We start from the raw sequence: 27,470 nt of genomic DNA on the forward strand, positions 1-27,470 counted from the left end.
ACATTATTGAAGAAGAATGCAGTCTTCAAGTGGGATGATGCAAGTTGTGCAACATTTCATCAAATAAAAAAAGCCATTGTGAATGCCCTAGTATTGGTAAGCCTGAATTTTACAAAGGAAGTTTTAATTTTTTAATTTGCTTCTAACAATATTATTGCAAATGTGTTGGTCCAAAAGAATGAACAAGGAAAGGAACAACCCATAGCCTTTATGAGTAAGATGTTAAGAGATGTAGAGCTCAAATATGTTAGCATGGAAAAGCAAGCATATGCTTTAGTGAAGTCACTAAAGCACTTCAAGACATACATTGGGTATTCCAAAATAATTTTTTTGCGGTGAAAGATATTCTCTCATAGAAGGATTGCTTGGGAATCGATGGAAAATGCACAGCAAAAATACAAGAATATGACATTGATATCAATCCTACAAAGATTGTCAAAGGACAAGGACTAGCTAAGTTGTTAGCAAATTGTAATGAAGAAGATTTGGGACTTAAGGATGAACCAAGTACCAAGATCAACAAGTGACATAGAAGTTGGAACCGAGAGGTTTGGTACTCATACATTATCTTCTACCTCAAGCACATGACTAGTCCTAGACACTTTCCAGAGCACATAAGGAGAGTTTTGAGGCTTAAATCTTCAAAGTACTGTTTTATAGATCAACGTCTAGGGTGGTAGAATTCAAATGTTTTGATACTCAGGTGTGTAAGTCTAGAGGAAGAAAATAAAATTACAATAGAATTTCATCAGGGGTTATGTGGGGCTCATCATGCAACAAAGACTACCACCCATAATATATTGAGATGGGGATACTATTGGCCCACCAGTTTTATAGATGCTCACAAGTTTGTCGAGGAATTTCATCCATGTCAAAGTTTTACAAGTTAACAAAAATTAGCAGCATTGCCCTTGCAACTAGTAGTAGTATAAGTGCCCTTCCAATAATGGCACTTGTAATTTATTGGTGAATTTAAGGGCAATTCAAGCAATGGTCATAGGTGGATCCTTACAACAAATTACTATTTCACTAGGTGGGTAGAGCCAATTCCCACTAAGAAGGCAATTGATTCAGTTGTGATGGAATTTTTAGAAGACAAAATAATTACAAGGTTTGGTGTATTTAGCATCACATGCAACAACTTGGCCTATTTGACCAGCCAACGAAGTCACCTAACACAATGACACAAGACACAGAGGACACAAAAATATGAGTGTTTGACAAGGGACACACACACACATTATATATATATATATATATATATATATATATATATATATATATATGTATATAACAAATTAGTGAATTATTACACATACAAAAACAAAATATAGACAAAGATTTAAAACTCTTTATAATTTAGAAAGTAAAACATTTATAATTTTACATGATGATGACACAAATTCAATCATACGACTAGTGTATATAACCAAAATAGCACCTAGTGCAATCCATCTCTAAACCAAAAATACAACAACAAAGAGGCTCTAGATGGCCTCTAGAGTCCAAATCAAAATTGTGCCATAACAAATAACTATGTATCATCAAAATCATTGCCTATATTGGGATCCTCATCATCAATATCACCCTCTAAGCATTAAAATAAGATAGAAAAAACTTATCATGTCAAATCAAGATTTTGTTTGAGTGATGGGCACATTTTTGCTAGGGTCATGACAAAGGAGTTCAGCAATCATTTCCATCAACATTGAGGTATATACAGGGATTGGTGTTCTTGATTAAATGCTAGTTCCATATGCTCATACATGATAGAATCGAATGGAAATGTTGCGATCTCCCAAATCTCGAAATCCTAAAAATTGTTAAGTCTGTGGGATTTTGAGTGGGATCTAAAAGTCTACTTTCTCCATATGAAATCTAGTGAGGTTGGGACAAATATCTTGAAACAATTAATGGTAATGTTAAAACTTTAAGTCACTGTTGCTTTAAAAATTTAACATTGCCATTAATTACATAGCATTAGTAGGGCCTGGACAAATCCACTCCCAACACTTGCAATCCCTTGTAACACTACTTAATTGCCCTTATTTGCACTTGAATGAGGAAAAAAATCGATTTTAAGAGACTGCAAGTTGCTTTTTCACCAAACACATGTCTGAATTTCAGAACATGATTAGAGTACATGTTTGACACATGTCTTGTGAACAAGACACATGCCAAACACATCTCTAACATGTGTCCTATGAAAAGGACATGTGCCAAACACATGGCCAAAATGTCTCATGCTCGTGTTGTGTCTGACAAGTTAATACATGACATAGGGGGAGGAAGACGTGTCTGGTAACTTAGCCAGTCAAGTGTTATTTCAACCCATGACTACCCCACTTTTAAGTGTTTCTTGCAATATTAGAAAAGCATTTCATTATCAACAACATCAACATGGACCTATGTACAATATTTGACTCAGGGGGCCATGGTAAATCCAAACAAATCTAGAAACCCTATTTTAATTTTTTTCATCAAATGAAATATAATTCAAGAGAGAAAAAACTGGGCCAGATTTAACAAACCTTTGAATGAGATCAATGAGCACAAGAATCTAGTCAATAACCCTTCCAAGCTTGTAGAAGGGTTATAGCCTTCTAGCTTAGATGCCAAATGCACTGCAAATAGCCCATAAGGAATGCCAAACAAGCTCCAAACTTACTCCAAATCAAAACTCTTCAATGCAGCTCCACAAACTCCAAATGCTCAATGATAGAGGTGTGAGGGAAATAGATAGGGGAGAGGTTGTTCATATTTTAAGGGTGCAAAGAGTATCTGTAGGTTTTTAAATTAATAAAAATTAACCCTTTTTCATATCTAAACCATGTGCAGCATGTAGGTGACCGGTTGCATACCGAACCAGTCCCTGAACCAGTTTGAAGGCTAATTTGATGCCTACGAGGATCAGGTCAATAGAACCAACCAGCTCCGGTTCCAATGCGAATAATTTTTAAAGCATTGTAAAGGAGTAGTAGTAGATTTCAATGTGGAAACTCAAGTTTTGAAGATCCTTTTATTGTTGGATTATCCAACAAAGTGCTCAATTGGGATAATTGCAAAAGGAAAACTTGAAAAGGTCATCGATGATGTATTCTATGTAATTTAGAGAAAGAATCCATTGACAATCTCTTTGTACATTGTCCCTTTGCAAAATATGTGATCTAAATCTTTAAAATTGTCAAATGGGGCTGGGAAATGATCAAGCAATAACATTTTTGAATGTCTAAAAGGATGGCCTTCAGACAAAGCAGTGTCAATACAGAGGGCACTCCCTGGTATGATTTTGTAGGCTTTATAGTTAACTAAAAACGAGATGACATTTCAGGATATAGTGATTCTACCAATATAGGTGAGCCATTGGGTTACCTATGCTCATAGAGGGATATGGAAACCAAAAATAAAATCAAGCATGCAAGTATTCTTTCTTTCTTTTTAACCATGGTGAATCGGTAATTCTTTGGACTAATCTAGGGGAGGTCCAGGATCAACCCTCGTGGCTGCCTTATAACACCAAGGGTATATCCAGCAACCTGCAAGCTAAATATACCAGATCTTATGATTTAGCAAGAGTTGAGACTCTCGGAAATGGGGAGTCTACTCCTTGAGCCGAGCTCATAGTAGGCCATATACTCATTGAGATTTGAACCGCGGTCTCGTTAGTTTGACCCAACGAAACTTACCGTTAAACCACATATCACTGTATAGTATGCAAGTATTCCTAAAGAATGAAGAATTGATAAGGCAAAGGTGCGGAGCTGCCTTGATGGAGCATGTTAAGGTTCTACGAGAAGGTGTGGTGCTGGTCGAATTTTATTTTTGGATAATCATTACATTAACTTCAAAGCTAGATGTGGCCAAACAATAGAGGAAAGATAACTACTCTATGGATGCTGCTTAACTTGCTTTGGGAAGTAATATAAACGGAGTACAAATGTTAGAAGATTCCAAAATTGTAATTGATTGGATGAATGGGAGAAATAGCTTGGAGAATTTATTACAACCATGATTATCGAAAGAATCATAGACATAAGAAATCTGTTAGTCATGATCACAGTCCAACATATGTTCCAATGATTGAATGAGAAATCGAAAATCAGTTCAAAGAAGGAACTCTTATTCAAGAAGGCCAGATCACTGTTGCTGAGATAGTAGAGGGGAGATCTAATCTTAAAGATGTAATCTCCCTATTTTGGAAGTCTGCGAGGACAAGAAAATACCTATGATGACTTTTATGTAGTTATGTTCTGAATTTTAGCTTACAATGTTTATAAAAGAGAGTTAAATGCCTTGTTTTGGATGACTCTAACTAAGAACTTGATGATAATCACAGATACTAGATTCTCTTTGCATTTAGAGTAAGTTTGATCCCTACCTTTCTAAACACTGGAAAAGACATGACTTTATATTGTGATTTCCCTTGAAATATCAAATATACGATCTCTTTTCTTGGAATATATAATATATATACACTATCCAGAAATAATGAAGTAGCAGAGTCATTACCCAAGGCTATTCTCGTGTTCAAGACAGAAAAAACCCTACGCTACTAAACATTTATAGCCAACTCCACAAACTTTGATCATGAAAAAATCAATTTATATATTCGTAGCTTTCTTATTAATACCCAATTACTCATAAAAGGCACACCAAATAATCATGCTGAAGTGCACAATTTTTTTTGGGATGAAATTAGGATTACAGGAAAATATGTGTGATTGAGTTTGAAACTATCTTTGCCTACATGTACACCAAACCGTTCTTCGGAACAAGCCAACGTGGAACTTTGCCACCCTGCCTCACCGATCGGGATCCCACGTTCTCACAACATCGTGGAAATGAGGGAACTTCGTTACCCTGATGAACCCTAAGTTTATTTTCATTAAATATGCAAAGAACTAATTTCCTTTCATCCATACTGTTATGTGCTTGCGACAAAGCAATTCAAAAGGTTGTTCAGTATGCGGATAAAAAAATCTAATGCATAGAGACTTCTCTACATACATATTGTTCTGTGCTTGCGACAAACCAATTCGAAAGATTGAGTATGAGGATTTAAAAAAAAAAAAACTAATGCCTGAGACCTGTCTACATGCACACAGTTCTGTGCTTGCAAAAAACCAATTCACGTGGATTTGAAAAAATAAAAAATTAATGCCTTGAGACTTCTCTAATAAATCTTCTAGAAAGAAAAAACCACAGTGTGTTTGGAATTATGTATTTGTCCATGTTTTTATCGTTTTCTTAAATGTTGTAAGCGGACATAGTATATTATTTCAAGTATATCAACTTCTTTTGGAAATGTGATGTTTTTGTAAGTGTCATTCTGCAGAATGCTAGTGGAAGAATGTTTATGTAAATAAAATATAAATAAGATAAGAAAATAAATTTATCATTTTTTAAAGATAGTAAAAATAATAATAATTAGTAAAATATTAATACTCTGACACTGTAAAATTAAAATCTCAATCATTTGAAATTGCATAGAGCGACATAGCTTACCCCTAGCCAATTATAGGATCGTGTCAATTCATAAGTTGCATAACCACCATTTGTATTCTGCATTGGCAACAATATAAATTAAGTAACCACCATTTGTATTCTGCATTGGCAACAATATAAATTAAGTAATCATAGTTAGTTTGGATCTCTAAAACAATGAAGACAGTGTCTTTGAATGAAAAGAATGAATTTGTCTTGTCACAGTGAAATTACCAACCTAATGATAATATTTCCCCACTATTTATATTAACTACATTAATTTTGTAATTTCAACTTCTTCTTTATATTCAAAAGTTCAACCCACTAAAATGGAGAATAATCAATATTTACAAGTCAATTCCATATTCTCTAACTCCACATGCTAGCAAGTAAATAAACAAAATATTATAATGGTAGATTTTAAATGAGAAAAAAACTAGCATATTTTTTTTAGCTCCATGAATCCACACAAATATCTTATTTTTACTCCAACCAAGATATACACAGTGAAATTATACAAAAGCACTCTAGTTTTCTCTAGTAATTAAATTATGCTCTTCTGAGAACTACCTTCATGGAGGCCAAGAAATTTCCTAGGATACTAAAAATCATTGTAAGGTTTCTTAAAGAAGTTGAACTCTTTAGTAGTTAAATGGATTGGCTCATTATTATATCATTATTATACAATCATATTTTGTGTTGTTTTCAAAAATAAGTGTTATGAAATGGATTAAACTTCTACAACAACAATAGGAAGTCACAGCAATTGACATGTATTATGCATGTGTTATGATGCTCTCAAAACAATTGATCGCACACTTTGTTTGGGTATTAGAAAAAGTCAAAGACCTAAAACCTTGACAACTCCTCAACTAGCAATTGTGAAGTATTCTTTCTAAAATGTAGTAATTATTATTATTAATAAATGGTGTTTGTAAAGAACAATGAGATGAATCTAGTAATAAACTATTATTTGCTAATGTATATGAAGTTAGTACTAATCATTGATATCAATAGTTAAATGAGCCACGGTGACAATGGAATTCAAAACACAAGTGAAACTAGTGATAGAATGTATATAATTTTATGCATTTCCATAGCTTAAAAGCATAATTTGACAAATCTAAATTATAATCACAATGGGATGAAATCAATAGTAGACCTCACTACAATATTGTCAATTGGGTCTAGCCTAGATAGTTGTGAGGAGGATTATCCACCCCACCTAGGTTTCATTTTGGCAAGTGGTGAATCGTGCTCTTAATGAGTATATTTTGTAATGACCTTGAGCACTATATTGATAAAGCCTCAAGGTTTTGTAGAATCCAATTTAACTTGGGTACTATCCTTGTAACAAGGGGAAGTGTTCGATGGGTTTCCCTAGAATATGTATTTCATAGAGAAAAACGAGAGTTTTCTTACAATAATCTTAAGGTGGTTGATAAGCTCAAAACCAATAATCACAAGCTTTTCCTAGTACTAAAGCAACTTGAGGCTTTGGGGTGAAGAGAAAAATTGATTCTTTATATTTAATCTTCAATTCAATATTTTCCATTCTTCTTAATGATCTTTATGAAGTGGGTTTGTCTACATGGGTTAGTATCAATAGAAAAGATTTTGTGCTCTCATGAGTGACCTATATCCTAATTCCATGGAAAACATGATATATAATATACTCCAATAAATTGTTTTCAATATACATAATTATCATACTAAACTAATTATATTTTTTTTCTCCATGAAAGGTGGTGATTTAGTGGTTGAAACAGTTTGTTATATAAAAGACCCAAGTATTCATGATAAATAGTTAGAAATTTGTTGTCCGTAGAATTTTGTGGTTTAGTAGTTTAAATGGATGATTATACAAAAGTACCAAGTTCAAATCTATGTATGCACGAAGTCTTATAGATGTTTGGTAGTGATTTTTTGTTCATTTGTTTTGATGTATTAATTACTAGCTTTAGAAATAGCCTTCATTGCTCTATTTGTCTTTAGATGTTATTTGAATATGTTAAAATTGGCAACTAGGGCCAAACTCCATGTGGGTCATATTATTAATGGAAGATGATATTTTTCTTAGATCCCTCTCATCGAGAGGTGTAGGATTGATCTAAAGATCATCCAATTTCGATAAGTATTCATGGAGATATGAATTTATTTGTGTTATGAGACTATTCGTCAAGGTCGGCCAGCAACCAAATAAACCCCACTTGTGCTCAACGTTTTAGTATAAATAGAGGTGGCCTTCAAGTCATTTTCAACACACTTGGGATCTCTTCCTCTCTACTTGTCTTTGGGTTTTAGTAGGAGGAGAGATCCTAAGGGATAACGCTGCCCTAATCTAGAAGGCAGAAGCTGGAACTGCCGGGAACTGTCGGAACTGTCGGGAACAGCCGGAACTGTCGGGAACTGTCGGGAACTGCCGGAACTGCTGGGAACTGCCGGGAACTGTCGGAACTGCCGGGAACTCCCAGAACTGCTGGAACTACCAGAACTGTTGGAACTACCGGGAACTGCCGAAACTATCGGGAACTGCTGGAACTGTTGGGAACTGCCGGAAACTGCCGAAACTGCCAAAACTACCAGAATTGTCGAGAACAGCCGGAACTGCCAGAACTGCCGGGAACTACCAGGAATAGCCGGAACTGCCGGGAACTGTCGGAGCATCTATCTCTGAAGGAGAGCAGCATGCAAGGGACAACTAACTAACATTGGGATAGTTATATGGTACTTAGCAGCAAATACACCAAGCATGCAATGTTATAGCTAGCATGCAACAGCAAGCATGCTAAGGACAACAAGCATGCTAGGGACAACAAGCAAGCAAGGTGCAGCCAGAGCATAGGTCAGTACAGCAACATGGTGTAGCAATGGCACATAATGCAGTACAGTGATGGGTACAATCATGATTAATGAAGCGTGATGAGATGCAGCATAGTGATGATGGGTGCAGCATGGTGCAATGCGGTGAGGTGCAGCATGATGACAAAATGCAGCACAATGATAGGTGAAGGAGTCACCTTGGAGAATCAGTTGAAGCAGCATGTCTTCAACTGATCTCATGTATCATCTTCTTAGAGATGATCTATGCTCTTATCTAGATAAGTCAAAGTGTTGACTTCTGTTGTAAACGTACTATCTCTCTCTCTCTCTCTCTGCTGAACTATTGAAGAACATATAAGAAGAATTGATCAAGGGTTTCCCCACATTGGGGTTTGTCCCTGGCTAGCACGACATCTTGTGTCCTCTTGTCTTGGCTTGTCTTCTGCGATTTATGTTTATGTTCTATTTGCAGTGTACTTTAATGCTGATGTGATTGCTAATCTGGAAAAGATATTGAGTTAACTGTGAAAATTGAAACAAATTGCTCTAAGCATACAACATACCTAAAATTAACATGGTATCAGAGCTGAGGTGAAGCCAATGCCCAAGCAAGAGTGAAAGAGCAATCACCGAAGACAGTTGGGAAAGGACAAAAGGATCAGTGGATTCCTCATCCCTCTTCAAATTCACCGAGGGTGAAGTCGAAGCAGAGAATATTATCAGAATGGCGCAGCGGAAGTTTTTGATGGCCTACCTAAAGATCACTTCATTAGGAAGTCTAGATATAAGGGTGGAAGGAAAGGTAGATGCCTTGGTTGCAATAAGTTCGGCCATTATGCGAAGGAGTGTCCGAATGGCAGAGACACATCTCTTGATGAAGATAACAATCATTCCAGGGACATCTTCAATGATCAGAGGAATGACAGGTAATGCAGGTCATCAAGGAAATGGCCGACTCTTCAAAGAAAGCAAGGAACCCCAGGTATGAAGAATCAAATGTTGTTTTTGATAAGATAAAGAAGCGTTATCTTGTATTGGCCCTCTCCTTCAGATTCTTTGGGAATCTGGCTTATTGATTGTAGTGCTTCAAAACACTTCATCGGATAGTAGGGTGCACTCTCTAATTTGGTAGAGATGGAAACAATCGTGGGATTATACTTGGAGCCGATGCCACCTATCCCGGAAAGGGTGTAGGGAATGTTACCCCTCAATTGAATGAGGGTAACTCGATTCATTTACAGAATCTCTTTTATGTACCTGATCGCAAGAAGAACCTGGTGTCCATTTTGGCAATGGAAGTCAAAGGTTACAGGGTGGCACCGTGGCACTCATCGATGGAAAGGTACGTGTTTGAAAATAGAATTTTCAAAGATGTTTTTGAGTTCAGGGTTGTATCAAGTTGCAGGAAGTCCACTGGGGACCATGTCCATTGACACATAGCACTGGAGGTCTGTGAGTCAGATGGTGACAGGGATGCCTGAATTAAAAAAGAGCATGAAAGTACATGTCTGAGATGTACCGAAGGATATCTTACAAGGGGACCATTCCCCTCATGTAGCAGGTCCACAGGTTTGGAACAACCCTATGGGTTTAAGATTCATGATCAGGAATCTCACGTATGCAGGTGGAAGAAAACCCTCTATGGCTTGAAGCAAAATTCCCCGGGCATAGTATGAGAGGATTGATAGCTGTCAGATGAAGCTGAGATTCACTAAGAGTGAAGCCGATCCAAAAAATTGTTTAAAGGTTGTGGATGATAGACCTCTCATACCAGCACCTTCTGAGGATGACCTATTTCAAATAGGTGCTGACCCTCTCACTTGCAGAAGTAAGAGGGAGTTGGATTCCGGATGTGGAATGGTAAACTGCAAGCCCGCGACTACCTCGAGGATCTTAACTTTCAGAAGTTATAGGGTGATGATGCCGGACCAAATTTCGGAAATGCCTCTGAGTTCCATAAACTCATTTGCATTGATGTTCTTGGTGAACTTCTGTCCAGACATATGTTTTGCAGTTAGCATGGTGAGCTCATATTTGGTTGAGCCTCATTAGATTGGTGCTAAGAATCTTCTGAGATATCTTCGGGGCACAATCTCTCATGGATTGAGATACACTGCCGGAAATATGAAGCTGCATGATTATTCAAATGCTGACTAGGCAGGCAGTGTGGAGGATCACTAGAGCACTTCTCAGCGCTGGTTCTCTTTGGGTTCTGCTTCGATATCATGGATGAGAAGGAAGCAGAAGTCGGTTGCTATAAGCACCGCCGAGACCGAATACATAGCTACGAGTATGATCTCGTATGAAGCTGCCTAGTTGTGGAAGCTCTTCAGTGAGTTGTTTGTACACATGATGAATACCACTGTGATTCTTTGTGACAACCAAAGGGGGGATTTGATTATTGAGGAATCCCGTATTCGATGATTGCTCCAGCAGATAGACATCAGATACTGCCTTATCTGGGATATGGTAAGCCGATGAGCGAGGAGGCTCCATCGCATTGAGACTGATGTACAGGTCGTAGACATTTTGTCAAAGCCTCGAGAAAGGTCAAATCTGTGACTTTCCCAAACGACTTGGAGTCGTTGAGAGACCTTCTTATAAGGGTCCTGCATGTTGCATGCATTGAGCTTTGGGAGCTCTGGGGGGCTTGGGGTACTTACTGGAGCAACATACGACCACAGGGCGACTCACCCTCCCCTAGGGGTGCACTATGGAACAGGATGATTAGTTCTCTTGTGGGCTGGGATGATTAGTTCTCCCGTGGCAACCGTGAAATAGGATGATTAGTTCTCCTGTGGGTCGGGATGATTAGTTCTCCTGTGGCAACTGTGAAACAGGATGATTAGTTCTCCTGTGGGCCGGGATGATTAGTTCTCCCATGGAAACTGTGGAACGGGATGATTAGTTCTCTTGTGGGCCGGGATGATTAGTTCTCTCGTGGAAACTGTGAAACAGGATGATTAGTTCTCCTGTGGCCCGGGATGATTAGTTCTCCTGTGGCGGCTGTGGGGCAGGATGATTCATTCTCTCATGGACAGGATGATTAGTTCTCCTGTCGAGGCATCCTACCCATGCAGTCTGGGACTCATGGGAAGTACCTCTCATCTGATCAATGAGCAGGGAAATGGGGTTGGGGACCATAGTAGTACTATCGATGGATGCATCGTTGTATCTACCGTACTCCCTATGCTAGGATGACCTCCATTGATCTAGGATCAGTATAAGTGGTTTGAGACACTCTCTTGTGATATTGATCTGGGATCAATAAAATTGACTCCGGGTCAGTAAGAGTGATGTGACACACTCTCTTCAGATGAAACTGACTTCGGATCAGTAGAGAATGGTATGAGACATTCTCGATCAATTCTTCTTCTTCATGGTTCAGCAGAGCAAAGCAGAGCAGTGCAGGGCACTGATGGCAGAGATAGTACAGTCGGACATATGGATCAGCGGATGGAGTTCTCCCTAGTTGAGAGGGAATGTTAAAATTGGCAACTAGGGCCAAACTCCATGTGGGTCATCTTATTAATGGAAACTGATATTTTTCTTGGATCCCTCTCATCGAGAGGTGTAGGATTGATCTAAAGATCATCCGATTTCGATAAGTATTCATGGAGATATGAATTTATTTGTGTTATGGGACTATTCGTCAAGGTCAGCCAACAACCAAATAAACCCCACTTGTGCTCAACGTTTTAGTATGAATAGAGGTGGCCTTCAAGTCATTTTCAACACACTTGGGATCTCTTCCTCTCTACTTGTCTTTGGGTTTTAGTAGGAGGAGAGATCCTAAGGGATAACCCTGCCCTAATCTAGAGGGCAGAAGCCGGAACTGCTGGGAACAGCTGGTAGAGCCAGAACAGCCGGAACTACCAGGAACCGTCAGAACTGTCGGAACTGTCAGAACTGCCAGGAACTGTTGGAATTGTCGGAACTGCCGGAACTACCGGGAACCGCCGGAACTGCTGGGAACTGCCGGAACTGCCGGAATTGCCAAAACTGTCGAAACTGTTGGAACTGACGGGAACTGCCGGAACTACCGAGAACTGCTGGAAACAGCTGGAACAGCTAGAACTGACAGAACTGCCGGAACTACCGGGAACTGCCAGAAACAGCTGGAACAGCCAGAACTGCTGGGAATTGCAAGGAACAGCCCGGAACAGGCGGAACTGCCAGAACTGCCGGGAACTGTCGGAGCATCTATCTCTGAAGGAGAGCAGCATGCAAGGGACAACTAACTAACATTGGGACAGTTGTATGGTACTTAGCAGCAAATACACTAAGCATGCAATGTTACAGCTAGCATGCAACAACAAGCATGCTAAGGACAACAAGCATGCTAGGGACAACAAGCATGCTAGGGACAACAAGCAAGCAAGGGACAACAAGCAAGCAAGGTGCAACCAGAGCATAGGTTAGTACGGAAACATGGTGTAGCAATGGCACATAATGCAATACAGTGATGGGTACAGTGATGAGTAATGAAGCGTGATGAGATGCAGCATAGTGATGATGGGTGCAACATGGTGCAACGCGGTGAGGTGCAACACGATGACGAAATGCAGTACAACGATAGGTGAAGGAGTCACCTTGGAGAATCAGTTGAAGCAGCATGTCTTCAACTGATCTCATGTATCATCTTCTTAGAGATGATCTATGCTCTTATCTAGATAAGTCAAAGTGCTGATTTCTGTTGTAAACGTACTATCTCTCTCTCTCTCTGCTGAACTATTGAAGAACATATAAGAAGAATTGATCAAGGGTTTCCCCACATTAGGGTTTGTCCCTGGCTAGCACCACATCTTGTGTCCTCTTGTCTTGGCTTGTCTTCTGCGATTTATGTTTATGTTCTATCTGCAGTTTACTTTAATGTTGATGTGATTGCTAATCTGGAAAAGATATTGAGCTAACTATGAAAATTGAAATAAATTGCTCTAAGCATAGAACATACCTAAGATTAACAGAATAGTTACATATATTAATCAAAATTATTAAATAAAGATTGATTGGATTTAGAAAGTGTTAGTTAATGTCATTAAACAATAGTTTTCAGGTCATTTAACAATGCACTAAAAGGGACATTTTGGGACATTTGTCGGGAAAAAACTCAAAGCAACATTAAACATTTTTTTAAACATCATGTTTTGGGTCAATATAATAGTGTGCCTGTATATTTTAGCCTATTTTATTTGATGTTATACATTTTTCTTGGATTATTGTATAATTCATTAAATTCGAGGATTGTCCCATGAACAACTAGTAAAGTTCTTGCTTTTGCATGGAAGAGGTGAAAGGTTCAAATCTCTTTCCCCAAAATTAAAGTAGGTTATTTAAACTATATTAATGCAAATTATTGGGTTCATAAATCTCCAATGAACATTCAAAAATGTCTACATATAAAAAGACAATCATTTTATTTATCAATTATCAACCTTTTATAAATATTTTTCTTTGATCAAGTATTTTCCTTTGTCTTCAAAAGTAATTTCCTTTCTCATCCATACAGTACACAGTATAAAAAAAGGTCCTCTAATGCCTTTTCTTGGTCAAAATGTTATTAGGGAATTTTTGCACCATGAAAATAACCTAAGACTTACCTTGACATTATCCATACCACTCAAAGGTTCACATGTTTGACCTGAGTAGAAAAGATTTGTTTAAAATACCTCACATTGAGTAATTCTTAAGATTTTTTAACTTATCCAAAGATTACCAATGGCATTTCCACTTGGACCCTTCTAGGGGGTTGACATCCCCTTGACCCTCATGGCATAGCAAATGAAAGTCCATGAACCTTGCTTTGACAATCCAAAAGAGTTGAATATTCTATTGGAAAATGTTCTTCGTCTTGGAGTTCATGATTTTTCTAATGTAATTTGTCCAACATAATCAAGGTTTATCCTTGTATGTGTCTAATTCTCTACCACCTCCAATGTTTCTAAAAAAGGCAGGAAGTATCGTTGAAACAAAGCCACATTGAAAGTGATGTGTAAAAAAGACTAGGTTGGCAAGTTGAAGCCAAAATCATTTTGACGCACTACCTTTGCTTTGGTGTGAGATTCATAATGGATGATCTGATTTTCATCTTAAGTTCTTAAGTCACTCCTATAAGTGCAACCATAATGTATCGGCAACCTCATACTAGTGTGGAAACTTGTGTTAATCGTGGTGTTGCTTATACTTGGCATTTTTATTTTGTAGAATTTCATTAAGCTATTATTGGATATATTGTATTTGTCCAAAAACGTTTCGTGGCTTATTCTAGGTCCTTATAAGCTTGGGGTGAATCTTCCCGTATGCTTCCAATGGAAAATGCTATATCATTTGAGGCCAATAGTTAGAACCCCAGCACACTTTAAAATGATTGTGGATAATAGAGTTGTGAAAAATTATATTTTTGTTGTGTTAAACATAAAAAGATATTTTATCCTATATTTGGCTAGTATAAGTATTTCAACAACACTACCACTTCTTCAAGGAAAAGTACTCATCCATCCCCACTATATGGCCCCTACAAAATCACCTTCTCATGCTTGCCTAAATGAACATAGAGATGGCCCAAATGGATAAAAATTCCATCATAGAGATGAAAGTGTGATACATGTCCTAACTATGATGAGTGTCTAACATGTAACAACAAAATCATTATCACTATAGTACAACAAGGGTAAATTTGAAGTCTTTTGTCCACAACAATTGAGGATTACAACCAATGCTTCAATTAGAGGTCACCTAAGGTAAAGTCCAATTCATTTGGTTTTCTAGTTTCCTTCTTGACCTTTAGGTGGAATTATCGAACATGTATGGACCAGTTATGATGGTTTTTGTTTTGCAACCTATGCAACTTGCTCGAAGTCTGCATAAATTACAAGGCCTTTGGTTGGTTTGGATGACTAATTACTTTCCCATAAATGCTTCCTTTACCAATAGGCCTAGAAAATGTAGAAAAAGATCCTTGTCATAGGTAAGTTATTTGTGAACTATGTTGGATAATGCCTTGATGTGATAAGTCAGAGGATGTCCATGTTGAATGGGTATTACAACAATGGCATACTGAGGAGTTTGCCGTGTTTTCAAATAGTTGTTGCAAATCACATAGAATAAGGACTGGCATCGAGAAGAGGTGATGCTTCAAGTCCTTGAATGATTTTGGTTGTGGATAAGTCTAAACAAACTTGGCATTGATGCCACCCTTGGTGACATAGATTAGGGGCAAATAAATATGAGAAATCCCCAAGACTAACATGTGGTAAATCTTGGCTAGGCCAAGAAGCGATGATTCAACTCCATTAATATCTTTTGGTCCCATTAACTCCTAATGAGGTACCCTAGTATTTTTCATGACAACATCATTCTAATACTAGAGATATTTAAGTCTAAATCCTTGTAAACCATGTGATGATTATGTATATGGTGTCCTAGGCCTATTATGATCAACCATGTGCGGTCCCTTTAGTCCCCATTTTCAAGTCCTTTTGTCCTGGATAGGATTGAAGGCCCTTGGGATGAACCAATTGAGACACATGGTTTAGGGGAGCCATTCATTTTGAAGGGGTGATTGCACTATGTAGACGTTGTCCAACCCATGTCTTGAGTACACCCAACTTTTTCGAACATGGCTATGTGTCAAAGAGACTGTATGCATTTCCTTGGTTATGGTACAATATTATTCAATTCTCCACACGAAAATCTAATAGTTCACACAATTCCATGTTTTATTGGGAACTAAACGAATCCCGAAGCATAGGATTTTGTGCTATGTCATCAAAACATCCTTACTCGTTTGCAATAATTAGATAACCTAAAACACCCAGAGACTCCACAACCCAAGGACTAGGCATTGGCCTTGTGATTTTGGTGATCAAGCTCTATTTCATACATAAATTGAATTTCGCTCTCCTTTTCTTTCTAAATTTCATCCCTCTTAAGGATAAGCTGCCTCATCTATGGTTTAGTGAAAATTTGTCTAGGAGAAGAATTTTCGGCATTGGAAGGATTCAACATGAAGAGTAGGATTGGTTGCCTCAAAATCATCCTCCTTGGTGGCTAATTCATCCATTTTTCACCATAATTTTTCTTGCCCTAGTTAGTTTCCCTAGGAGAAAGCCTAGTTTGGTTAAGCTTCAACTTGAGGGTTTCTTGAAGGTTTCATATTCCATTGCATTGCTAATACTCATTGTGGGAAACCTTTTCCTTGGCACCTTGATTTTAAGATATTCCATTCTGCATGTTGTTATTCAAACCCTAGGTCTAGAGTGCCCAAGATTGGCCTCTCTAAGGGATGCAAATTGTCTCTTCATCATTGTTTGAGCCTTGTACTTAAGTTGAGCCATCCTTTGGAAGCCTATTGTGTCACCTTAAACCTCTAAACCTAGAATATCTCTTGTAAGTGACCTTATACCGAGACTCATCCCAATGGCAAAAATCCAAAAAGGGCAGGGGGTATTGGTTGTGGTGACAGTGGGTCTTTACCTCATTTTTGTCACTTGGTCTAGTGCTTGCCTTGTAGAGTACCCCTCTATAAGACCTATTAGATTTTGAGGCAACAAGCTTTTTGTTCTAGTGAAGGATATATTGTTCAGTGTTTGTTTATCTCATGTAATCAAGATGGTAAGAGATGGATCTATATGCCCTTTTTTTGGTTTGTGTAGTCATATAATAGATAGGACATTCTTAATAGTTGCAGGGTGATATGTAAGCGCACTACTTTGGTAGCAAGTAGAATGTTAAAAAAGTGTTGTCTAACTAGTAGACATTTTGGAGTTTTGGCCGGAATCCAACAGATTTTTTTATTATCAAATCTTGGTTTGTGTTGTTTAAACTAGGTTTTTGGCTACATATATGGATTCAACACCCTGAAAAACCCTTGTGGAGGTGCTGAAAAACCCTTGGGGCACTTGGATTGTAGAGAGTTCCTAACTCAAACTTGTGATTGCAACAAATCCCTATTGAATTCTAGGCAAATTAAAATAGAAAATAAACCATAAAAACCTCCAAAAATATCTAATAGATAAACTATGACATTAAAAAAATCTAAATGTACCTCGTACATTAAAATTTTATAAATAAAATTCTTGTTTTATACCAAATTCCTTATTTATATTTAGATAATATTTAATATTAAATAAATAAAGACATTATTTTATATATATATAATGTTAGTGGTCCTCTATAACATGTATAGGACTTGGTCTAGTTTTAATAAAATTTAATCTGAATTTTAAAAAAAAATTCTATTAACTTTTTTCTATATATAATTTAAAGTAGTCAAAACATATATTATGCTTAGCCTTTCAACATGAAAAGAAAACTAATGTTATCTACTGTCAAATCTGCTTAATTTAGTCTTTCCACACCATGTCATGCGTCCAATCATCTAAACCTTGCAGTCATTATACTTTGACCAAGAAGTCTGGTACAACTTTTCTAAGACATTAAAACTAAGACACTTCATCAACAGGACAAATGAAATGAATTTAAAAAAATACTTTATGGCCAAATGTAATAAAAATAAAATCTCTTACATTAATAATTTTGTAATTATGGTGCGCTTCTGGACAGTCGATTAGGCTGTCTGAAGGATATAATGCCTGCTTACCTGCATGGAAAGTAGATAATTGACACAATCGAAAATCCTTTGCTGGGGTAGTGGTTTTCCAACAATGTTTTCAAGCAGTTGTGACAATTCTAGGGCAGCCTGTATGACCAAAGGCATTTTGTGATTCAGTAAACAACAAATAGATTATAAAGTCAAATAAAATATGAAATGATACATTGAGTCCCTTCACACACCTTTAACCCTTCAGCAGAGCAGTCAGCCACAACCCAACCATGATCTCTTGTCGATAAAGTCCAGGCACCCTTAGAAATTTGGCGATACCAGGTACTAAACTCACCAGGAGAATTTTCTTGAACCTTCCAAACACAGCAATGCATCTATGTAAAAATGCTTTTATAATATTTAGATCTTTATCTAAGATACAGTATGACAGAACACGAACCATTTTTTATTTAGACAAATTAACGAATTATATAAACCTGTGACTTTTCTATAAACGCGTGTGCTTTCTTAAGCAGTGGACCGCATTCGTCAAGGAGGTCGGCCGATATTAGAGCTTGGATAGCAAATGCTGCATCCCATAACTGACTGCCATCATGGCACTGAAAATGAAATACCAAGCTGGCATGAGGAAAATACCATCTCAAGTGCAATAATATACAAATAGCAATGAAAAAGTTCCAGAGAAATTTACCCTCATTCTTCCCTATAGGAATCAAAAGTATTAATTATCCACCCTGAATTTCAATGAATGTGTTTAAATGAAGTAACACATTCATAAAAATGCGGACTACCCAGAGATAATTTGAATCCTGACCTGCGTCTTCATGCCATCTTCTGCAATCCATAGATAGTCTAGGATTCGTGGAATATGCTTTTTAAATGCCTCTGAATTTTTATCTTCTATCCAGCAACATAGCATATTCATTACCTAAAATAATGAAAGAAAAACATTAAATTTTTTACAGCCTCGGCAACTTTTGAGCATTTTCCAGATCCAGAAATGTGGATTGCATTGAGCCATGTTATATTAATAATTACATAATACCAAATCTCATATAAATTCCTTAAATGAACCCTTGCACTTTGGCTCTTTTGCATTGATTGGCAAAGAAAAAACTTGAATATACGCTTGGCAAGTATTTTGTTTGCAATAGCAGGTTTTTAACGGTGATTTTTCCAAAAGGAAACTTGTAAAGATAAACAAAGGATTATAAAATAGTTCACTTCTGGTAAGTTCATCTATTTTCTCTCTAACTTGTAGAAACACTGTTGGAGACCTATTATGATTTTCATAGCATACCCAACACCCATTGTGCTTTATGGGGCACTTCTGGAGACAACCAAATTTCACTCTAATTGTTTCTTTGATACTCTATTTCTGATTTACTTGTTTTGATGTATTTCGTCATTGTCCTGCTAACCGCTAATTAATAGATGTAGAGACAATAAAAATAGGCTTATGCAAACATAATGAAACTATTCAATGGACAATTACACCATAATTTATAGATACAAACTTAAATAAGAAAATAGAAATAAACATAATTATAAACTAATACAATTCATCATATAAACCACAATAATTTAACAATTACACAAGTAAATCAAACACTTGCCTTTTTGGAAATTATCCACCAACTAGGTGCAGAAGAAGGATGTTCCACCCAACCATAGTCTCCTTGTTGCACTTAATCTTCTGCAATAGAGATAACCTTTGCGTTGAGGCTTTGAGTCCATAAGGGAGAATTTACTTATGATTGACATTAGTGTTTATGAGAAAAACCTAGGAGAGAGAAGTCTTGTAGGGAGCGAGACATTAGGTTTCATGAGAAATCCCTATGAGAAGATAGCGAGCGAGAGAGAGAGAGAAAGAGAGAGATGTCTTGGATGTTCATGGAGAAATCACTCTTGTTTGTTGTTGGTTTTCTCTTGTTATGCTAGGGTTTATGCTATGTATGTAAGCCTCATTGCCTCAAAATATAGTAGGCCTTGTGAGAGGTCTCACAATGAAAAAGCCAAGCTATGACACAACAATGGGGTGGATGGCTCTGTCATCTCCATGTGCGGCAAGTAGGCAACATGGTGCCTTCTCTCTCCATTGTTGAGGCTCCATCAAGTGCAACAAGCTCTCCTTAATTATCGTACGGATGAACATCCTCATTTGGGCCCTAGATCATGGCATGCCCATCAAGTAGTGTCAAGGTTAGCCTGGGGGCATGCTGGGTCCACTGGTACATCATCAAGAATCCTCCATTCTAAGCAAGAGAAGCTCAATGTTGTGGCTCCTACAGGTGCTCTAGGATATGCATCAACTACCAATGCTCTACTATAAGTAGGCAACGTTGCATCTGCTAAATCATCATGCTCTCTAAAAATGTGATGTATGGCCTGGGCATATGTGGAGTAGGGTGCCCTCAAGGCCTGTGTTGCTCTAGACTGCCTAGAAAAACCAACTCAAACTTAAGTGAAAGCAATCATTTATTATAGATTAAGATAATAAATGCATTTAAGTGGACCATACTTAAGTTTCAAGGGCATATTAATACTTCAAACCATGATCACCTTCAAATATATAACTAGACCAAGTCCCATAAAGGTGTTCCCTACCTTTGTAAGGTGGCTAAGTAGTAAACCCTTTTAGGTGCTTCCAACCCCCAACTAGTGGTGGCATTTCCAAGGTCAACCCTTCAATCCATAGGTGTTAGTGAGAATAGGTGGCAATGGAGGGGAAGGACTTCATGGATAGGGGACCAACTAATGAGAGTCCACATCCTAAGTGTATAGATGTAATGGAGGGAGAAATCGTGGAGGCATGAGTTATTCTTCTCTCCATGTTTTTTCCACCCCTTTGTTGTGCCTTTTACTTCTTTTTTAATGTTTTTATTTTGTTTCATAGTTCAAGGATCAAAGCTTTCTCTTTATGATATAGCATTCCATTTACCCCTTAAGATGAGATAGTTTATCAATCATGATGCTTGAAGACACTTTTAGCCTTTCATTTGCCTGGATGGAGCATTTGGAGCCCTAAAAGGGCATGACGTCATTAACCTTTTAGGCTTGCGGATCACACGTGTGGGCTTATTTTGGCATGTTTTGTTGTTGAGCTAATGGGTTGGATTGTAACCCAATTTTACTTTATGTCCACTCAAAAATTGAACTTGTATAGGGGCTTTTAGTCATAAATTAGAGGAGGTAGACATCATATAAATAGAGGATTACCTCTCTCATTTATTCATCATCACTAGTGTGCAATTCGGCCTCTCTTAAAGAGACTCGACTCGTCTTTTGTATTTTGTTACTTTGTGGAGATGTGATCTTATGTGGATTTTGGCTAGTAGACAATAATGCTTGTTGTGGAGACGTCATTTTGGGTTCGAAAGAAGGCATGTTCTTGGATATATTGTGAGTAATTTTTGTTGACTATCTTTTATGTTTATTGTGTGTAATGAAATATTGGTAGGGTTCCTATGTTCCTTGTCTAAATGCATATGTTTACATGAAATGCTTGGTAATATTTGCATGCTTTAATCTTGTATCTTTGAACTCCCTAGAAAACCTCCTAGAGAGCATTTTTCTAGTGAATTTCTCCCCTCATTAAATGATAGCGAAGGTTAGCAAGTGAAAACCTAGGCTTTCCCCCTTACTCCCTTCAAGGGTTTGATATTTCCATGGTCAAAGCTCCTAAGAATCCATCACCCAAGTAGATAGAAGGCAATGACAACCATCATCATGATCAAAAACCTCAAAATCTTACATTTTTACTCTCTTCCTATAATTTCATCCCTTCAAGGAAAACTGCTAGGGTTAGGGTTCAAGCAAAATTCAACTAGGGATTGAGTGTTTGAGCTAATTTGGGACTATTTCACCTTTTTTGACCTTAGAACATCGAACTTTCTTGGTTAAAAGTGTCTGTCTAGGGCTAACATCATCAACCTTAGGCAATTTTAGAGCTTTTAAAACCCTAATTTTGCATAAAAACTTCAAATTAGGGTCATTTGAAGGTTTGTCACACCCTTACAAGCAAGCCTTTTTTGTTTGTTTGTATGCCTAGGTGTGACATTGTTGAGCTATATCTTGAAAACCTATGCTACAGCCCCTATCGCATAGGCTTCTTCATAGGTACACTATTCCTTATTACAAATAATTATGCCTTGTTCCTAGTTTGAAATAGCTTGATCTATCCTTTTAAAGTGTCACCTCGATCCTATCAACCTAGAATACCCTTAGGTGACTTATACTAGCAATCCCCTCATGTTGTGAAATTCCGCTAAGGAGTGGGAGGTGGAGCGTTGAGTTGACAATGACATCCACCTCATTATTGTGTCATAGTCTGGCTTTTGCCTTGTGAGGCCTCTCACAAGGACTGCTAGATTTTGAGGCAACAAGAACTAGAGAAGAACATGATGTTGAAGATGATGACGGTCATTATGGCTCTTGTTGTAGCGATAAGTTTTCTACTCTAGTAGAAAACATGCGTTGCAAAATTGGTTCCTACAAATGGAGAGAAAACAACATAATGGACATCCCCATAGAAATGGATATCATAGTCCTCCCAAAAATCAGAGGCCTCCCACAACACTAGAATTAATCAACATGGTTGACTACGATTCCCCCACATATTGCCAATCTTGCAATGAATTTCACAAGAAAAAGACTTATATGAGATACGTAGACATGTTCAATATAAAGTCAAACAAACAAGATAATAACAACTACTTGGATTCTTGCAACACATTGTTTTAAAGGAGAAAATATTATCCTTTGTCCCAAAAGAATACGTAACAAGTTAATGACAATGACATAGATACAAAAAAATCCATTAGGATCTTCAGTGAAATGCCATGTCAAGAAGAAATCCAAAGAATGTGAGATAATATATGCAAGGGAATTAGCTACCAAAGAAATAAAGGCAACACCCCTCAAGTGGATCAACAATGCCCTATGAGATTTCTAAAGAAAGGTAATCAAAAAATCGAGGCAAGCAAAAAAGGCCCTCAAGAGGAACCTTAAGAAAATACTTCCCCTAATATGAAATTCCCTATAACTGGTTGGGTAATTGGGTTTGATAAATGCCCATTACTTGACCAAATTAGCTAAGTTTCCCTTTGTTAACATAAAGCTAAAGGAATCCCTTGGCATGGAAGAAGTAAATCAACTAAGTCAAATTGTTGACAGTACTGAAGTTAGTCCTATTCTCATCTATTATCCCTCATTTCAACAAGGTTATTATTACCACACAATCTAGCAGGCCTTGGAGAGGGAAACCTTACAAGATAAAAAGCTAGACTAAGTGCTAGCAATTGGGCAATGGCCCACTGTCACTACAGCTAAGACCCCTTGCTCTTTACAGATTTTAACCGATGGGAGGAGTCATGGAAGGATAGGATCACTTGTGAAAGATATTCTAAGGTTGAGGTGTAAAGTCATAGGCCAGGAAATAATGTGATAAGCCCATGGTATTGGATGTATGGTATTTAGATACCCATGGTATTGTATGTATGAAGCCTATATAGAGGCTAGAGACTCCCCATTAAGGATGTCAAGTATTGTTTTGTATTGACAAGTATATGGCTTGTGGAGTGATATCCTTCCTTAAGGAGTGATTGTATGGTGTTGCCCTACCTCAAGATTTTGATATTAATAAAGATCTGAAGTTTTATCATCTATTGTCTTATTTATTGGGCATATTTTCCATTGTTATATATTTTCAAGTCAAGATTTTTATGGATATTTCCATCAGTAAACAAGTAGGGTCCAAGGAGGCCCAAGCAAAGAACTTTGCGGGTACTGACACATCAGATGAGGAGTCTGTGGTGGAAGTAATAATGGAAGACAAGCAACAACCGCAGGCGCCACATGTACCAAATACCACTAATTCCATCACGTGGCGAATTGAAGAAAGATACACCATCAGTTAGCGCTTCAGCATATGACCACCCACACCACCTAGCAAGACAACAACCCCTGGACGACACACAGAGAGGTGTGACGAGCCACCCACAACACATTGACGTAGAGGAACCACCAGAAACAACGCCCATGTCAAGCGAGCGAGGCACCAACTAGATCGAGTGTTCACCTTTCTCTCGGATGGCTAGATGCACATGCATGGTACCAATGGACTACTCTTTTGAGTAGATCTTATTATTTGTGTTCTTTTCATGTTTTGGGGACGAAACATGTTTAAGGGGGGTGGAATGTAGTATACCTGGGGGGATAATATGGGGTACAGAGAGACATACCCAAGAGAATAATATGATGTAATGATTAAGGATGATAAATAAATGGGCCATAGTTTATAAATAAAGTGGCTAACCCGCATTATGCAAGGAACCACAAGTAGTTAGGAAATAACGTGATAATCCCATGGTATTGGATGTATGGTATTTAGAGACCTATGGTATTGTATGTATGAAGCCTATATAGAGGCTAGAGACTCCCCATTGAGGATGCCAAGTATTGTTTTGTATTGACAAGCATATGGCTTGTAGAGTGATCTCCTTCCTTAAGGAGTAATTGTATGGTGTTTCCCTACCTCAAGGGTTTGATATTAATAAAGATCTGAAGTTTTATCATCTATTGTTTTATTTCTTGGGCATATTTTCCATTGTTATATATTTTCAGGTTAGATCTATTACACAAAAAGCAATAATTAAATCAATAATCCTGAACAAGAATAGATCGTAAAGAAGTGATATAAATCTAAAAGGTACTTATCTTAATGAGAGGTGATCATCTTCTTGAACCAACCTTGCCTTCAATATTTTCATTGATTTCATCAGCAATCAAACCTAATTTAGACTATCCCAACTAGGGTTACACTAAATCTAACACAAGTGCTAGAACTTCTCACTGATCATGCTAGGGTTTCAAAACTGCAAAAGCCCAAGCCATTATCTTATCCCAAGATTTCTTCCAAACCCTAACCTCATGATATCCATCAATTGCCAAGGGTTTCCTTCAAATCCTAGCATTCTTTTAGGTCTCCTCCATCTTCTCTTGCTATCATCAATGGTGTCTTCATAGGGGTGATCTCAATGACTTTTCTTCAGCCCAGCTCTGATACCATGTTAATCTTTCTTAGGGATAAATTGTTCTTTGCTTTAGATAATTGCATTTCATTATTTTACTCATTTAATTCACCCCATAGCATCCTAACATTATTCAGCAACATATGCAATTAGATAGAAAGAACAATATCATCATTAATGCAGTGAAACATAAAGGAACGATAGAAGAAAAACATTCACACATAAAGACACTAGGATTGGTCATAGACCAGGGCAAAACCCCACAAAGGGGAAAACCCTTTCAAATTCTTCTTCTTATTAGATTTTCATTGAATGTTTCAGCAAAGAGGGAGTACAATGATCCATATCTTCAACTATAAAGTTATCTAGCAAAATCAACTAAATAACATCGAAGAGATGAACCCAACAATGTTAATAATCGAAAACCTTGATTTAGAAGCCTGCGGTAAACTATTAATATCTGCGGTTGATCTGAATCTCTTCAGCGACCGGAATTAACCAAGATCTTTTACTTCTGTGATGTTAATAGAATTGCATGTGAAAGAATATAAAACAACCACATGTGCATACTTTAAAGAAGATGAAACATAATGACGACCATCAAATCAAAGACAGACACATTGATAACGGAGTTCACCCAGTGTGGGTTACGTCTCTAGGCCCAGTGTCAAGAGTGGGGAGGCCGCTTCATTAAATGTTGCAAGATGATGATGATGTACATAGTACATTCTTTGTCACTACAAGGATAAACTCCCTCAGCTAGAGTGGCATGTCTCTCCACAAGACGTTCTCCTATAGGAACTTTCATTCAAATGGGCCCTCCTTCAGCATGACAAGATAATAAATTCTCACATAACGTGGCATACAAGTATCCTTCAACAATGGTAACAATGATCTCAACAACAAAAACATCATCTCCTCAAATCAAAAGAAAGACATGGCATCACTACTTCATATACCTCTACTTTCGGGGATGTCCTGATAATACAAAGCTCAACTGCAGAAACGGACACCGCTGTTGAATTTGTGGTGCGAAATCATGTCAAACGACTATAAACACAACCCCTTTTTGACACCGTCAAAATCTGGACCCTCATAAATCTGGACTCGGATTTGAGTGTCGTTTGTGCCATTGGAATTAGGACGATGAGCACTACTATCTAGTCCTGGTTTTGGTGAAATCTAAAAACTTTGATTTTTGAGCTATTTCTGGATTCTGACCATTGTTGTAGCCACCTAGATCATTCCTCCCCACTGAGGAGCTTTTGGTCTTCCAAAAGTATGAACATAATCTGTAACTGTTGTGTTACATTGTCTACACAACAAGTGTCCTGACAAGCCACACTTCCTTCTCCTTCACCCTTGTTCTTCGAAGCCATAAGTGATGAACCGACACCTGCATCCTCTGCAAGCCTGTAGTACACTCTTTGCAAACCACATGCTCAATTGCATGACCAATCATGAACTAAGCATCCCCATACTTTCCAAGAGTTTATAAGGCACACTCTTTGGTCAAGTTTACATCATAATAGAAACCAATACCCCAGCTATCAAAAAAAAGGCCAAAAACATCATCGTTGTTTTAACAAGCGATGGAAAACATATCATCACTTTTACAATTATTTGCAACACATGATTTACAAAATGCGGCCATGACAAGCTACTCTTTTTAGTAAAACCATCTCTTACTCAACAAAGTTGACCACCATGAATATGGCGGATTCACTTGTTGAACATCTTGGCCAACTGGTTTCTTTATGGTGCTTTGTCCTTGAGATGTTGCTCTAGATGGAGCCTCCAACATGCGGCTCTTTAATGTCCACCTCTGTTGCAATGATTGGAAAAGGTCTTCTTCCTCTAGACTTGTTTAACCTTCTTCCTTCCCTCATGTGGAGAAGGTCTTTCACGCCTCATCATTTTTCTTGCGGCCATTCTCTTCCAGCACTCAACAACCACATGGTTATGCAAACTACAAAAACTACATGGTTTTCTACGCTATGATTTTTGCTCATCATTAACAATATGCTTGTAACCAAAATGAACTTTAGAGTACTGAGACTGTTTATACCTCTCTTGGTTGTTGTTGGTGCAACCCTGGCGATGAGAGCTTGTCTTCGCTCTTTATCTGCAATGTGCACTGTCATGAGAGGATTGTGATGTGTTACAATCATCGTCTTTCCTCGATGGTTTTGACAATGTCTTGGAAGCTTTCGATACCTTCGAGCACTCTCCTTTAGTGTATCCCAAACCCGCAAATCGAGGTCTTTGTACAACCTCCAATGGCTGAGTCATTCCTTGGCCATTACCACTAGTCCTCCTCCTTTATACCCCATCTTGGTAAGAAGTCTCATGCTAGTTCCTAAAATGGGTATCTCCATATTTCCAACAAAATTAACATCACGTGAAAATAAAATTGAAGAATGATCAACACTGTTTACCTCAACTATCAATTTTGAAACAGGTGATGATGGCTTTGCTAAGCCTTTGCTATGCTTCAACTTTTTCAAGGCCTATTTCGTGGCTCGTAACTGAAGCTGCAATCTCTGCTTCTCCTCTTTTTCTTCCCA

At 37.7% G+C, this 27,470-nt stretch overlaps 1 pseudogene across 1 annotated transcript in view; it reads right to left on the reverse strand.

The window, feature by feature from the left end:
- LOC149229841 (cycloartenol synthase-like) overlaps positions 1–27,470 on the reverse strand; it is a 377,687-nt pseudogene that overhangs the window by 125,034 nt on the left and 225,183 nt on the right. Inside the window, exons 8-12 of the transcript XR_016247969.1 lie at positions 18,687–18,800; positions 18,349–18,471; positions 18,103–18,225; positions 17,909–18,007; positions 5,506–5,562 (exon numbers count right to left, since the gene is read on the reverse strand). The product of XR_016247969.1 is annotated as a cycloartenol synthase-like (transcript). The remainder of the gene's footprint in view (positions 1–5,505; positions 5,563–17,908; positions 18,008–18,102; positions 18,226–18,348; positions 18,472–18,686; positions 18,801–27,470) is intronic.

The sequence above is a fragment of the Pinus tabuliformis genome, chromosome J (genome assembly GCF_031772625.1).
Source record: "Pinus tabuliformis cultivar Carrire ecotype Pingquan chromosome J, CPIR1, whole genome shotgun sequence".
NCBI classification, from domain to species: Eukaryota; Viridiplantae; Streptophyta; class Pinopsida; order Pinales; family Pinaceae; genus Pinus; species Pinus tabuliformis.